Source organism: Alligator sinensis, unplaced genomic scaffold (assembly GCF_000455745.1).
Source record: "Alligator sinensis unplaced genomic scaffold, ASM45574v1 scaffold77_2, whole genome shotgun sequence".
Classification (NCBI taxonomy): Eukaryota; Metazoa; Chordata; order Crocodylia; family Alligatoridae; genus Alligator; species Alligator sinensis.
In genome coordinates, this window is record NW_005842016.1 from 178,339 (window position 1) to 192,308 (window position 13,970).

General features: G+C 47.6%; 1 long non-coding RNA gene across 1 annotated transcript in view; it reads left to right on the forward strand.

The window, feature by feature from the left end:
- LOC112550019 overlaps positions 1-12,695 on the forward strand; it is a 16,037-nt gene extending 3,342 nt beyond the window's left edge. The window contains exon 3 of the long non-coding RNA XR_003093683.1: positions 12,300-12,695. This is a non-coding gene — a long non-coding RNA (uncharacterized LOC112550019). The remainder of the gene's footprint in view (positions 1-12,299) is intronic.
- Positions 12,696-13,970: the final 1,275 nt, after the last annotated feature.

Below are 13,970 nucleotides of genomic sequence, written 5' to 3' on the forward strand. Positions count from 1 at the left end.
CAAAAGCCCCCCTAGCTCACCAAGGGCATTTGGGAATGCCTGATTGCCAAAAAGGAGGCATACACCCAGTGGAAGGGAGGGGCTATCACCAAAGAGGAGTATACCTCCATCACTCGGGTCTGTATAGGGGCTGTTAGGAAAGCTAAGGCAGATATGGAACTAGAGTTAGCATCAAGGACAACAAAAGGTCCTTTTTTAAATACATAGGGAGTATGAAAAGGCAGCGGGTAATGTGGGGCCCCTGTAGGATACACGAGGCAATCTGGTAATTGCACCAGAGGAAAAAGCAGACCTTTTAAACAATTTCTTTGCCTCCATTTTTTTGTGCAGGGATCAGGACTCCCCCACCGAGATTTGGGACAGACTCAGGAGGGGGTCCGCCAGGCCTAGAGTCAGGGAGGACTGAATTAGAGAACTTCTGGAGGGGCTGGACGTGTTCAAATCAGCAGGTCCAGATGCTCTCCACCCCAGGGTGTTGAAGGAATTTGCAGGGGTTATTGTGGGGCCCCTGGCACGGCTTTATGAGCACTCGTGGTGCTCTGGCCAGGTGCCAGATGACTGGAAGAGGGCCAATGTGGTCCCCATCTTCAAGAAAGGGAGGAGGGAGGACCTGGGCAACTATAGGCCCGTTAGTCTTACTTCAATCCTGGGGAAGCTTTTTGAGAAGATTATCAAGGAGCACATCTGTGAAGGACGAGCAGGAGGGATGGCTCAGGGGCAACCAGCATGGGCTCATTAGGGGCAGGTCCTGTCAGACCAACCTGATTGCCTTCTATGATCAGGTCACAAAATCATTGGACACAGGTGTTGCGGTAGATGTAGTCTTTCTGGACTTCAGGAAGGCCTCTGACATTGTCTCTCACCCCATTCTCATTAAAAAGCTAGGCGACTGTGGCATTGATGCCTACACAGTCAGATGGAAAGCAAATTGGCTGAGGGGCCGCACCCAGAGAGTGGTGGTGGATGGGTCATATTCGACCTGGAGAGATGTGAGCAGTGGAGTCCCCTAGGGTTCAGTCCTTGGGCCTGCACTGTTCAATTTCTTTATTAGCGACTTGGGCGGAGTGAAAAGCACCCTGTTTAAATTTGCGGAGGACACCAAGATTTGGGGTGAGGTGGGCACGCTAGAAGGGAGGGACAGGATACAGCTGGACCTGGACAGGTTACAGGGGTGGGCAAATGAGAATAGGATGGGATTCAATACTGAGACGTACAGGGTGCTGCACTTGGGTAGTAAGAACCAGCAGCATACCTATAAACTGGGGAACTCTCTTCTCAAAAGCACAGTGGCAGAAAGAGATTGTGGAGTCATTATCGACTCCAAGATGAACACGGGCTGCCAATGCGAGGCCACGATCAGTAGGGCTAACCGCACCTTGTCGTGTATCCACAGATGCATCATAAACAGGGCCAAGGAGGTGATCCTCCCATTCTATGCAACACTGGTCAGGCCATAGCTGGAGTACTGCATCCAGTTCTGGGCACCACACTTCAGGAGGGATGTGGACAGCATCAAGAGGGTCCAAAGGAGGGCCACTCATATGATCCGGGGACAGCAGGGCAGACCCTACAATGAGAGGCTACGGGACCTGAACCTGTTCAGCCTTCACAAGAGAAGGCTGAGAGGGGACCTGGTGGCCATCTATAAACTTACTAGTGGGGACCAGCGGGGAATGGGAGAGACCTTTTTCTCTCGAATGCCTCCCGTAACAAGAAATAACGGCCATAAGTTGTTAGAGAGTAGGTTCAGACTAGACATTAGAAGGCAGTACTTCACAGTCAGGGCAGCTAGAGAAGTACTCCCAAGGGAAGTAGTGCTGACTCCAACCTTGAGGGTCTTTAAGGGGAGGCTTGATGATTACCTCACTGGGGTCATTTGAGCCCAGTTTTCTCTCCTGCCCAGGGCAGGGGGTCGGACTAGAAGGTCTGCAAGGTCCCTTCCGACCCTACATCTATGAATCTGTGGACAGGTTGGAAAAGTGGGCAGAACAGAATAGGATGCAATTCAATAAAGACAAGTGCTGCACCTAGGGAGAAGGAATCACCAGCATGCTTACAGGCTGGGAGAGGACCTTCTCAGCAGTATAGCAGCACAAAGGGATCTCGGAGTCATTGTTGACACCAAGATGAACATGAGTCATCAATGTGATGAAGCAATCAGTAAAGCTAACTGCACTTTATCATGCATTAGCAGGTGCATGATGAACAGGTCCAGGGAGGTGATACTTTCCCTCTATGCGGCATTGGTCAGGCCGCAGTTGGAGTACTGCATCCAGTTTTGGTACCGCACTTCAGGAGGGATGTGGACAACCTTGAGAGGGTTCAGAGAAGGGACACTCGTGTGGTTAGAGGCCTGCAGGCAAAGCCCTACAAGGCAAGATTAAGGGCCCTGGATCTCTTCAGTCATCAAGAGAAGGTTGAGAGGTGATCTTGTGGCTGGTTACAAATTCATTGGGAGGTGGGGCAGGGAGGGAGATGGGAAGCAAAGAATACAAGATGCTCTGTTTACCAGGGCACCCCTTGGAGTAACTAGGAACAACGGACACAAACTGACAGAGAGAAGGTTTAGGTTAGACATCAGGAAGAACTTTACAGTAAGGGTTGCCAGAATCTGGAATGGGCTTCTGAGGGAGGTGGTGCTCTCCCCTACCTTAGGAGTCTTTAAGAGGAGGTTAGACATGCACCTGGCTGGGGTCATCTAACCCCAGCACTTTTTCCTGCCCAGGGCAGGAGGTCGGACTTGATGATCTACTGAGGTCCCTTCCAACCCAAACATCTATGAATCTATGAGGGGATGGCCCCTCAGTTAGAAAGAGACAATGGGTTTGCAGAGGCTTGTCTGCTGTCCCACAGCACAAGTTGTTTAGTTTTTCTTATTCATACCTGCCTGTCGTTATTGAATATGTTGATCACTACAGGGGTTGTTCCTTAATTGTTTCTGGAGCTTCCAGTGCTTGGGCCCCTGAGGCATCATCCTAATACAAATGGTAAATCTGAAAAACAGTCTTTTTCTTAACTAGAAATAGAAACTTTACTCCTTTTGTTCCAGTCAGGTTTTAGTTAGACTTTTCTGTAGGCCCCCTTTAAGCCTGTATTTTCTGTATGCATTCACCTGAGTATCCAATCAGAGCATTACCTGAGAATGTCTAAATATTCATGTCATTGCAGTAAAATGAATATTCAGACATTGCCTGTATCTAGCCAAAATAATACCATCTGAATTTTTATGAGACTTAGCTGCCAAGAGTCATTATGATATGTAGCAAAGATAAATATATAATACACATTGCATTTGGTAAAAGTTTTGAGGGACAAATCCTGCTTTCATGTAACCCCATGCAGCCTCATTAGCTCCAGTCTGCATGGGTAGAAGTGGATACCCAGGTTGGTCCTTTAAGCGATTTTAATGATTTGACTGCTATATTGTTTCCAGATATCAGGGAAAACCAAAAGCTATTGAGTATTACAGATCCAGCTTCCATTCCGTTCCCTCCCCTGAATTCCAAATACCTGCAAAAAATTAAAGCGTCACACTGCTTGGCAATTACATTGAAAACTTGTCAGTGGAGAAGTCAAACAAAATATCATTTGCCATTAAATAAATTGCAGCTCACCTTGAGTTCTGGCATAAAGTAAGGGATTTCATCAAACTGCTGCAATGTAGATTTCATCAAACAGCTGTGAGTGCCTTGCAGGGAATCTGGTATAATGAAATGGACCTGGCATATCAAAGAACATAAATTGCTGCTGCTGTGAGGAAATCCAATGTGGGAAATTAAGATTGTAGGCTAGATCCTCGGCTGGTAGGAAATGATATTGCTCCACTGATGCCAATAGAGCTATGATGATTTACATCAATCACAGATAAGGTTGTAATTTTTTAGGGCATCTCATTTTAATTCATTCTTTAGTGCAAGGGTGTGAAATTATTTTGGCTGGAGGGCAACTTTAGGGTGAGTTGTTGTAGGTTGGGGTGGCAGTGCAGACCTGGCTCAGTGTGGAGCAGGTCACAGGGGTGCTGAGCTGGTGCAGTGTGGGTAGGGCAATTGATACTATCCAACCCAGGCCCATCCACACTGCACTCACCACTGGGGGCATCAGACAGAGTGGGCAGGTGTGGTCTCCATGGAAAAAGTCCATGCAGACTGGGCACGCTTGGCCAGGAGGATGGGAGGGGGCTGTGGGTGGGCAGGGAGAGGTGTCTGGGAGCAGGATAGGCAGGCGGGGGTGGGGGCCAGGATCATGGGCCAGTGATAGCGCGGGGCTCGGGCCTGGGGCAGAGCTGCGATCTGCCCCGCATATTCCTGCCTGCAGAGATGGCACCCAAGCATGCCCTACCCATGGGGGTCCTGGGCCAGTCTCCATGGAGACCCCACCTACCTGCCTGCCTGCTCTGTCCAGTGCTCCCAGCAGTGGGTACAGGGTGTATGGGCCGGGAGAAGCAGCCACAGAGACCCTATCAGTGACAGTTGGAAGGAGCTGTCCTCTCGGGCTGCTGGAAAATAGAGTTTGGTTGCTGTGCTGTCCCTACCCTGCTGAGCACCCGGGGGTGGTGGGACTGGCTGTATGCACCACAGCTCAGGCTGCCCCCCATGCGTGAGTTGGCAGGGGTGAGGAACCAACCCGTGGCTGGATAAAATTCCCCAGTGGGTCAAATTTAGCCCATGGGTTGTCATATTATACCCATCCTTGCTTTAGTGAAAATGTCTAAAATTTGATTTGTCTTATAATATATAGAAAATGCCCCTCTTTTTGTAGACTCAAGGCCTTCCCCACCATGGACAGAAGTGATTCCCACATTATTGTTTCTTAGTTGCGCCTTGGCTGTTTTCTCTTTAGCATGCAGGTGAATTTGGTATGGACTCTGGTGCAGTAGTAACGTGGGCTACAGACTGGTGATGCTTGGGCTGATCCCCTTCTGTCCCAGTTTCTGAGGGACAAAAGAGCATACATAACAGTGTGATCTCTGATCCTGACATCTAGTTGTGTCAACGGATCCAGGAGCATCCCAAGGTTTTGACTTGAGTGATAAGGGGAGGCTGAACCCCATCAATAATGAGTGTTTCACATGCTCCCCAACCCATGTCTGCCCACTGCCACCACAGCTCTCTTGTCTGGATTCAGCTTCAATAGGTTCATCCGCATGCAGCCCCCCAAAATAGCCAGGTACTGGGTAAAAATAGTGACTGCAGGTCTTGGCTTGAATGAAAAAGAAAGACAGAGCTGGGTATCATCAGTATACTTATAGAACTCCACTCCAAATATCCACATGATCTTGTCCAGTGGCCTCAGCTATGCCCTGAACAGGAGAGGTGACAATATGAAACCCTGAAGGAGCCCAGAGTGGACTGAAGCCCACAAGTAGGCACCTATGGCAAGGATCTGGTTCTGCCCCTAGATAGCTTTACCAACTGGTTCTGGTTGGAGTCAGGGGGATAGCTTTGGTGCCCCTGTCTGTGGAAATGCTTGTGAAGGCACTGGGACAGTTCCTTTTCAGGAGAAGGAGCAAGTTGGATAGGAATTGCAGACAGACAGGGTAAGAGAATTTAAGATAATTTAAACACTTTCTTTCTGGTCAATACCAGCATTGCCTCTGAGGCTGCGTCCAGATGAGCATGGCTGTGCAGTATGTGGTGCCATAGGCCAGTCTGAGACACTACACACTGCACATTCAGGTGTTTCCCATTGTCCTACCTTGCAGTGCAGGTTTTTTGTTTGTTTGTTTGTTTTTTACCCCCGGAGATCCAGGGGTCAAAATAACCTGTGTAGAAAAAAGTGGAGAGGCACACATGGAGGCAACATGTGCTGCCCAAAAATGGAGCCTGGCTGGCTGGAGCCATGCTTCAGCTGCTGGCCAGGCTCCAAGCTTCAGGAACAATGTGGCTGCAGCTTCCTGAGCACCCAGGATCCCATGTAAAGCTGCTGGGGCCAGCAAAGTTATCTTGGGTGAGATAAGGGAGGCTGGGGCCAACAGCCTTATGTAACCAGAGGGTGATGGCACAGACATTCTTTGGGGACAACTAGCAGCAGCACAAGGTGTCCCGCTGCTAGTTGCCCCTAGGGAACCAAAGGTCTGCGCTCGTCTCGACATGGCCAGAGAGATGACGTGGGCTTCTGGAGTTTACTGGATGAGTATGGAGCTTACAATTCACTTTCTGTCATTACACTGACACTGAGTAATTCTGAATCCTTGCTATGAAGGGTCCTGTTTAACTACATTGAGTCAGGGCTCTGGAGAGCAGTTTGGAAAACTTGTCTCTGGGTGCCTCACATCCCTATAAAATGCTTTTGACTTCTTGAGCATGAAAGCTTGGCAATTGCTTCCCATGAGCAAACTTAGACAGCATGGATGTCTGTGGGATGATGAGAGCCCTAAAAAGAGGAGCATTACACAGACATTCATTTCCTTTTATTGCTTCATTTATAAATTCAGCAGAAATGACAAAATACATAAATAACCTAAACTGAATATCAGACCCTGTAAGTAATTGCCCTTCTGAAAGTTCAGGGAAATCTTTTAGTTTTCTCTGAACTCTGAGTACATTTAAAGATTAACTCTGTGACCTCAAATCAATAATCAACATAACCCTGTGGTAATGAACATAAGCTGATAATAAACATAAGCTATCCACTGCATGCACATCTGGAAAAGGCAAACAGCATCATCTAATTTTTCCTCATTTGCCTTTCTATACAATATTCCTTTCTCTTCAAATAAAGTGAATTGTTAGCAACTTCTTTGACTGGTTGGAATTATCAAATGCAATGTTGTTGCTCCTCTTAACTAATAATTGTTTGGTAGGAAACACCAGATGCATGTAAACCAAGAAAGATATTTGGATCTTCCTTTTGCCCTGAATTCTCTCTCTCTCACTGGCAGGCATGGTGATCTTGACATTTGAAATCATGTTTCTTTTTTATTCCTTTACAAGAAACATTATAAATTCTTTATTAGACACAGACCTGAATTTGCCAGTGACTGTGGCTCCCATACCACAAGCATTTAATGAAGATATAAATGGCATTGGAAGAAGAACAAGTTTTTGAAACAGGGGATCAAAACTGACCAGGGAATTGAATACAGCAGAGATCTTGTCAACTAACTCAGTTCCATTAGTACTGTCAGGAACACTAAGAATATGGACATTACATAGTTTTGAAAATGCTTCCAAGTGTTCTGTGTACTATTATGTTATCTTTGATCTAATACCCTGTTAGGGATTTCATACTATTAGCCTGTGTTTGAGATTCAGCACATTTATCAGTGAGATCTTTCTGAGGTGTGTCAACAAATTCAGCCTGCTGTTCTGAGTTAGCAAGAATGAAAGGGTAGTGGGTTTAGGGCCTAGCCTGCAAGGACTGTCTTACTCAGTGCAGGATTTATTTTAAAAAGCAGCAGTGATTCAAGAGCCATTCTTAGCTGACTGTCCAGGATTCATTATGGCAACAGACTGGGCTGAAAGTGAAATTTCCTTCATTATGTTGTGTTTCCTTGACCACAGCTGATTGCAGCACCTCCCACCATCATTCTCCTCTGTAGGGGCCTAATCCAGGAAAGATTTAAAGCAGAGGTTCAGGAGCTAGACTACTATGAATAATTTTAAATGTCCACAAAAAAAGTCTCAGAAATCCTGGTGTGAGCCCTTTGGGTACAGGAAAGATCTAAATGGCACCCTAGGTCACAAACATTGTGATGAGGGGACTGGCATGGATCCTCCTCCCCTCATCCACACCCTGAAGAGCTAGGCAGGCATGGAGAGGAAGTCAACAGCATAGAGATGCAGCTGGGAACCCAGGGCAAGGGGCAATGGTGGCTTCTGGCTGCTGTTACAATCATAACTGCAATTTCATAGCTGGCAGGAGCAACCACTTTTTTGTACTCACACAAACTAAGTACTTGGAGAGGTTGTCTCATTTGCCCCACCCTTGTTACACCACTGGGAGGACAGGGGAAGGTCTTGTGTCATATGTGCAATGACTCTTGCTTGACAGTAAGTGGGAGTCTCATAAAGGCAGGCCATTGTGATGCAAGAGAATGAGGAGATAGGGGTTTACCTGCCCTAGTGTTTCTAGTCCCTCAGTCGGGGACTAGCTGGAGAGCCTGCAAGAACATAGCAGCAAAATAGAGACAAAAAGAGCAACAAAACAAAACAAAAAACCCTTGTGTAACAGGTACCCACTCTGGGCCAATCTAAATGTGGCCCGCACACCTGTTCCTGGGCCAGCTGCCTGCCTTCTCGCTTGCCATGCCTTGTTGTTAATTGATTAATTGATGTTAATTAGCGGAAGGCTGCCCCTTTACTGCCCCGATGCCAGAGGGCGCTATCTGTGGCTCCGTTTCGTCCCCTACAGTGCAGCCCATGCCTCGCTGATGGTACCAATGTTGTTTGTCCAGGCCTTGTTGTAATTTGGCCCCCTTGTCCTCACTGGGCCCTCCGCGGTCCTATCTCACTCTGCGCCTTCACTGGCACTCGGGTTTTCCGCAGCCCTGTCTGGCACTGCGCTCTCTCTGGGGCTTCTCCAACACCACCCCCCTCTCTCTGGGGCTGGGGTCCCCACACTGCTGGGGGTCCCATATGAGGCCTCCTTTTCCCCCTAATAGCCTCACCCAAACCACCAGTTACAAGCAGCAAACACAAAGCAAAAGCCCCTAGGCTATAACATAAATCTCAGCCCTCTGGCTCCAACATTCTTCCCGTCACACCAGGGGTGCCCCATCTCTCACCAGTCTCAAGCCGTTTGTGTATTCTGACCTCTTCCCTTTACTCTCTCTGGCAGAGCTCCTCCTCCCTTAGCTGCCAGCAGGGAACTCCTCCTGCCCTCCAGCCTGTGGTTTATATAGGAGCCAGGCCTTGTCCTTCTGGTCAGCTGACCAGGCAGGTGTGAGCCACTGGCTCCCTCCAGTTACCCTAGCAACCAGCACCTGCGTAGTTACTCTGGCTCTACAAGTAGCAGGCACCTTAGTGCCCTGCTACACCTTGGTAAAATCAAATTATGGAAAAGACTTTGCAGGATTTGCCCAGCTCTTGACTCTGCTTTCTATAGGGTAACCAGTTTGGAAATTGGAGCATAGAATGCTCAGTCCCTCTCTGTTCTGCAGGGATGGTGTTTCTGTTGATGTAAATAATGTGAAGGCACCTTGATACCTCAGTGGTGCTCTCAAAAGTATATGTTGAGACACAGTTTCTTAGAGTCACAATGAAGGTATGTTGGTAAAGTTACATGTGTAAGTGTGGGTGCTGAGTGTGTGGGTGGGTTGTGAGTGTAGTGGTCACTGTGTACATGTACATGTGTGTGGATAATTGTGTGCCTATAAGAGAGAAAGAGACTGTGCTAGTGAAAATGTGAGCATGTGAGAGTTTGCAAAGGTCATACCAACATATTTCATTTCCTTCATCATGTAACCCATACCTAGGAGGCATAAAATTATAGAAAATTAGGGTTAGAAGGGACCACAGGAGGTTATCAAGTCCAACCCTCTGCTCAAAGCAAACTGGCCACAGCTTTGTTTAGCCTCATCTTAAAAACCTCCAAGGATGGAGATTCAATAACCTCTCTGGATAGCTTATTCCAGTGCTTTACTACCCTCCTACTGAGAAACTTTTTCCTAATATCTAACCTAAACTTCCCTTGCTGCAACTTGAGACGATTGCTCTTTGTTCTGTCATCTGCCATCACTGAGAACAGTCTAGCTCCATCCTCTTTTGAACCAGCCTTCAGGTAATTGAAGGCTGCTCTTAAATCCCCTCTCAGTATTCTCTTCTCTTACTAAATACACACACTTCCCTTTACCTCTCCTCAGAAGTCATGTGCCCCAGCCTCCTAATCATTTTCATTGCATCTGCTGCACTCTCCAATTTGTCAAAATCCTTTCTGAAGTGGAGCTCCCAAGCTGGACAAAGTACTCCAGATGTTGCCTCACCAGTGTTGAACAAAGAAGAAGAATCACTTTCCTCAACCTGCTGGCAACACTCATCTAATGCAACCCAGTATGCTGTTAGCCTTATATGCAACAAAGGCACACTGTTGGCTCATATTCAGCATATACTGTAACCCTGAGGTACTTTTCTACAACGCTGCTGCTTAGCCAGTCAGTTCCCATCCTGTATCCATGCATGAGATTGTTCTGTCCTAAGTGCAGATCTTTGCATTTGTCCGTACTGAACTTTATGAAATTTCTTTTCCTCCCATTTGTTGAGGTATCTCTGAATCCTAGTCCTACCACATTATATCTACTCTTCCCCCTAGATCGGTGTCATCCACAAACTTGCTGAGAGTGCTCTCCATCCCATCTTCCAGGTCACTGATGAAGATTAAACAAAACCAGTCCCAGGACCAATCCTTGGGGCACTTCACTTGATACTGGCTGCCAGCTAGACATTGAGCCATTGATTACTGCCCTTGCTTACCACCCTTTAAGCCCAACAATCCAGCCATTTTTCTATCCACCTTATATTCCATTCATCCAACCAAGCCGTACTTTCTTAGCTTGCTTGCAAGAATGCAATGGGAGACTGTATCAAAAGCCTTGATAAAGTCAAATTATATCATGTCCACTGATCTCCCTGCATCCACAGAGTTGGTCATCTCGTAGAAGGCAATCAGGTTAGTCAGGCATGGCTTGCCCTTGGTAAATCCTTGGTCTGTTCCTAATCACTTTCTTCTCCAAGTGCTTAGAAATGGATTCCTTGAGAACCTGGCTCCATGATTTTTCCAGGGACTGAGGTGAGGCTGACCAGCCAGTAGTTCCCTGGATTCTTCTTCTTCTCTTTCTTAAAGATGGGCACTATATTTACCCTTTTCCAATCACATGGGACCTCTCCTGACCACCATGAGTTTTCAAAGGGAATGGCCAATGGCTCTACAATCACATCTGCCAACTCCCTAGGTACCCTTGGATGCATCATATCCAGCCCCATGGACTTGTACACATCCAGCTTTTCTAAAAATTCCCTAACCTGTTTTGCCACTCTGCTCACCTCCTCCCCAAACTGTGCTGCTAGGTGTAGTAGTCTGGGAGCTGACCTTGCCTATGAAGAGTGAAGTGAAAAAGGCATTGAGTACTTCAGCCTTTTCCACATCATCTGTCACTAGGTTGCCTCTCCCATTCAGTAAGGGACCCACACTTTCCCTGATTTTCCTCTTGTTGTTTACATGTAGCAACCCTTCTTGTTATCCTTCATGTCCCTTGCTAGGTGCAACTCCAAGTGTGCTTTGGCCTTCCTGATTTCATCCCTGCACACCCAAGCAATACTTTAATACTCCTTCCTAGTTGTTTGTCCACATTTCCATTTCTTGTAAGTTTCCTTTTTGTGTTTTAGCTCACTGAAGAGTTCCCTGCTAAGCCAAGCTGGGCTTCTGCCATACTTGCTAGTCTTCCTGTGCATTGGGTGGTTTGTTAAGGCACCCTCAGTAAGGTTTCTTTAAAATACAACCATCATTCCTGGAGTCAATTGGCAATACAATGTGAAGCAGAGCCCTGCAACTTGCATTTCGAATTTAGTCCAAAAAGTGTATTATTCTCCCCATTGACCAACATTTTGAGACAATAGCAAGAAGAAAATTAATTGCAGAGCTCATGCTTTGAAAAGCTAATGCAATTATGAAAAGCATGCTTTGCCAAAACCTAGCCAAGTGAGAGTGAGAGAAAATAGAGCAAGGAAAATAGAGTGAATGCTATTGGAAATGCTACTTCGTAACACAACATTTCACTTGCAAAAGGTAATCTAAGATACAGCACCTACTTTCCTAAAAATCTGGGACAAACTTACCAATAGCACTGAATAAATGCATTTGCAAGGTGAACATGATCAGCTGATGATGCTGAAGCTGCAGATCAATTTCCTTTATTAGTCAGAATTATTACATCTTCCATTAGCTCACAGGTATCAAATATATCACCTGAGGGCTGGATCCAGCCCCTGGAATTAGGTCATTTGGCCTGCAAGGCTCCTAAAAGGGCTGGGAATTTGGGGCATGGCAGGGAGGTGAATGGGGGTGAGAACCACTACCAAATCTGGGATATGAAGCCCCAGTGGGGACACATGTCATCAGTGGGGGGCAAGTGATGACTGTGTTAACACTTCTGGTTCCCTAATGCTGTTCACTCCACCTACACTTCCACTGCCGCTGCCACTGCCACTTGGCTTGCTGCTGATGCATCCAGATCTGGCCTGTGAGGAGCTCTGCCATCTAGATCCGACCCAAGTGGGGTGGAGGGGTTGACACATCTGTATGAATTTCTTGATGTACTTGGATTGGCTACTAGCAGTGTGATTTCTCTATAAACTTTTTCTCAGTGCTAGAGAACATCCTCCAGGAGTGTACTTCTTCCACATGCTGAATCAACTGGACATTGGCTTATTTGCTCACAAGAAGGTGAAGGAAGTGACTTGCATATCATGTGCCTTTGAGTTTGAAGTACCTTGTGAACTACCCAGTAGTCTCATATAGATGTTATCTAGGAGATGGGACACGCTTAGCAGCCTTTCATGAACTGTCACTTGGAAGCTACACAAAGGCTGGTATTACTGTTTATTTAAAGGTGAACAGCAGTCCTTGCACTAGTCTCTAAGCAGAAGGTAAAGACTAGTGTAGCAGGCTCACCTTTCAGAGCTTGGGTTGAGTCCCAGGCTTGAGATCCTGCTGTTTTGATTGGTGGAGCCCATTCACCGATCAGGAGGGAGCAGGAGAAATAAAGTCATGCCCCTTTCCTGAGGGGAAGGGGAGAAGAGCTCCCCTGGATCTGATTGAAGACTGTAAACTGCCAGGTCTGGAAGACTTCAGGGGCAGAGCCCTGGAGTGTATAAAAGGAGCTGCATGCCCAGCACGAGGGCAGATACAGCGAGGGACTCAAAAAGAGTGGAGCCAAGAAAAGCTGGGGAGCTCTCCCCCAGTGGGCAATAGGCCCATGGCTCCTGAATCTGCCACTGGAGGAGCAGCCTTGGAAATGGTGCGAGACTGCTCGGGCTGTTGATGGCGCACGGGGATGGTGCACAGAGATCTGGCCCTGGGAGCAGTGTGAAACTGCTCGGGCCCATCATGGTGCACGGTTTGGTGCATAGAGGCCAGAATTCGGTAGCTGCAAGTGGCAGCTCAAGCCTGCAACCCTGGCAGGCCCAGTGGGGGACACAGTGTGCAGGGCAGCCCATGGGGCTAGGGCCTTGAGGCTGCAGTATGGCAACTGAGGCCCCATCTCCTGGCAAGTGACCAGGTCCCACGGTGCACAGGGCAGCACATGGGCCTGAGCCTTGTGAGCCAGGGAGCCTGAAGGGTCCGGCCTGTGCTAAGAGAGCCCTCAGTGCCGAGCCAGGGCACGGGGAAATGGTAGTGTGCAGCGTGAGGCCCAGCACCGAGGAGCCAGCTGCAGTGATACAGCAGCTGAGAGGAGCTGAGCCCTCAGAGCCCAGAGTGGGGCACAGGGTGGGGAGGAGCCCAGCAGTGCAGGAGAGGCCTGGAGAATCACTCCAGCAAAGCAGACCCCATTGAGCTGCACCCTGATCACCACCACCTGAGGGAGTGTGAGTTATTGGGCCCTTGGGTCCCACAGGGGAAAGAGGTTTGGAGCAGGCAAACCCAGAGAAGGGGCTGGGTGGGCAGCCCCCTGCCTAGTCAGGGCCCTAAGGGGAGGGGCCCCTGGCGCTTCCTGGACACTCCCCAAGGGATCCCATTAAAAGGAGGACTATCTCTTGCCATGGGTCAGGGACTATATTGAGGAATAGATGTTATTAAGATTGTTCATGTTTGCGCCTTATATTTTGTAATTGAAATGTTGTATTGTGATGTTGTAAATAGTGTTATTTAGGGTTTGACCTTGGTTATTGGTTAGTATTCTCTGTGTAAATATATGTATATGATATTTAGTTTTGTGTTTATGTATATTATAACTTAATAAATTGTATATAGTTAAGAAGTTTGGGCTTGGGCTAACTCTATAGACAAAAGAGGGATCTGCTTGAAATTCTGGCATC